Raw genomic sequence first — 2,216 nt, 5'->3', positions numbered from 1 at the left:
GGTCTGGCAAGCCAGAAGAAGACAAAGGTTAGAAGCATCGGTCCTCTCTCTCCTTAATTTCAAGAACCCTGCCCACACCAGGGTGAAGAACCTAGTACTGGAGAGGTGTGACCGAGAGACTTGCAATTGGTGGCTGGTAAAAATCCAGAAAAAAAAAGTCAAGGACTTCAGAGACTGTGGGACAAAAGTTGACCAAGGAAAAGAAAAGGAAGTTGGACTCTGCCTTTTGAATAAAAGAGCTCCTTCCCGGTGGTCTGAGCAGAGGGGGGGGGGGGGGGGGGGGATTTGTGGCAGTGTGGCAAGGAAAGGCTGTATTTCCCTCGCTAACTCTGGAGCATGCTCCACCTGTGGACTGATTAATGAGGTATCAGGAAGGGGAAGTGTGTGTAAAAGGAAAGGAATCAGAATAGTTGGGTCTCTCCCTTGGAAACAGTATGCTGGCTGTTAGAGGGGGAGACACACAGACCCTGTTTAGGTAACACGTAGAAGGCGCTACGAGTGGTCCAAGAAGTGGTGTGAACTGTGAGTAACAGGTTGCAGGAGACACATGTTTAACTGGTTGAGGGAAGCTCACCAGTTCGTAGTCAAGGCATGCTGACATGTGTAGTCAGCGACCAGACGGTCTAGGACTTTATTTTGTTCCTGTCTATGTTTTGTTTTACCTGCAACCTGTGGAAATAAATCTGGCGAGGAGCCAGACTTGTATGCGGAACTGTGGTCTCTGGTGTTATTGTGAGGAACGTGTCCCGTGGCAAGTGACCAGGACGATCCCAGAGCTAATCCCCAAGGAGGAATTATCACAATATATATATATATATATATATAGAGAGAGAGAGAGAGAGAGAGAGAGAGAGAGAGAGAGAGAGAGAGAGAGACAAAGAGAGAGAGAGATAGATAGATACACATATGTGTGTATTGCTGGAGTTGCAAACATGGGTGCACTTGACAAACTCAGCTCGGCTATTCCCCATTGAAAGATTGTTGCATCCAGGACCCTTAGCACTGTGATATGCTACTCAATACCACTGGCATGGCCAGGTGTAAACAACATCTGACCTTTGTTGTGTATGTAACCATGGAGATTGTGATGTCGCCTAGGCCCACCAAAGAACAGCCTTGTCAGAAGCAGCACTGCCATGAGTAGAAGCAGCAGCACCATAGGTTGTCAAATAAGCTGGATTTAACCAAGACAAGTGAGTCCAATAGGATGCAGGTATGTCCTCTGTCCTTACAGCTTCCCGTGGCTGTTGGTTTTATACCGTTTGGGGACAGCCAAGGAGGCGTCAGCAGGCAACACAGGTAAGTGTGTGCTTGTGTGTGTGTGTTTCCTATGCAGATCCTAAACCCAGTATCACATGCAAGTAGGAGGAGAAAGAAGGGTTCCTGCCAAAGCCAGGTTATGGATTGCATTTAAAAATGGTCCATCAGAGTGAAATGGACTCCCATCTTCCTGCTTAGCAATAATGATATGGGTTTAGGGTCTGCTGTGTGTACTGGTGGGTGACTGCCACCCAGCCAGAGTGTGTATGGGAGGCTGCCAGCCAGCCTCCCTTCCTACAAGTAGTGATAGTGCATGTGAAGGGGACAGCGTTGGTTCCTCCCCTTTCACAGTTATCACTTCTCGTCCTTCCTTTTGGCTGAGATCAAATGTAGTGTCTGTTTTTATCAGTTTAATATCTGATATGTCCCCTATCTGGTAGCATATATTAAGTGCACCACCAGGTTTCAGTGTTGGAAAGAAAGATTACCTGTCTATTTGCTGATGCAGCTGCTTGCTGGCTAGTCCAGTGGGCCCCTACTGCAGGCAAAAGACAATAGGTGGTGCCGCTTGTGTCTGGCCCCTGTTGGAGCGACCAGGCACAGGACTGCTGCTGCTGAATGTCCTCTTTAATTGAATAACCTCAGCAACCAGCACACCTGTGCAGGTTGGACATGACATGATAGGTAGCTGTCTTTCAGGTAGTGGGTGCTGAATCTTGTTAATTGACATGGGGGTATCATTGCTGTTGATTGACCATGCATTGGTACTGTGGTATTGGAATAATAAAAACAAATGTTGCCAGCCAGCCATCCATTGCAATAATGGATAGGACATCAGCTATGAGGCATTTGTTTGTACAAACTGCTGCTCACAACTAATGTTGTAATATAGTGTCTCCATCTGCTGGTGGTATTGAGTAAGCAATAGTGCAATGATAGGGTCTGAAAAAGAAGAA

At 46.9% G+C, this 2,216-nt stretch overlaps 1 pseudogene; it reads left to right on the top strand.

Moving 5' to 3' along the window:
* Positions 1 to 1,613: 1,613 nt before the first annotated feature.
* On the top strand, positions 1,614 to 1,721 carry LOC130359055 (U2 spliceosomal RNA; annotated as a pseudogene).
* Positions 1,722 to 2,216: the final 495 nt, after the last annotated feature.

This window comes from Hyla sarda, chromosome 2 (genome assembly GCF_029499605.1).
Source record: "Hyla sarda isolate aHylSar1 chromosome 2, aHylSar1.hap1, whole genome shotgun sequence".
NCBI lineage: Eukaryota > Metazoa > Chordata > Amphibia > Anura > Hylidae > Hyla > Hyla sarda.
Note: the sequence above shows the minus strand (reverse complement) of the source record. Positions and strands in the feature narration are given on the sequence as shown.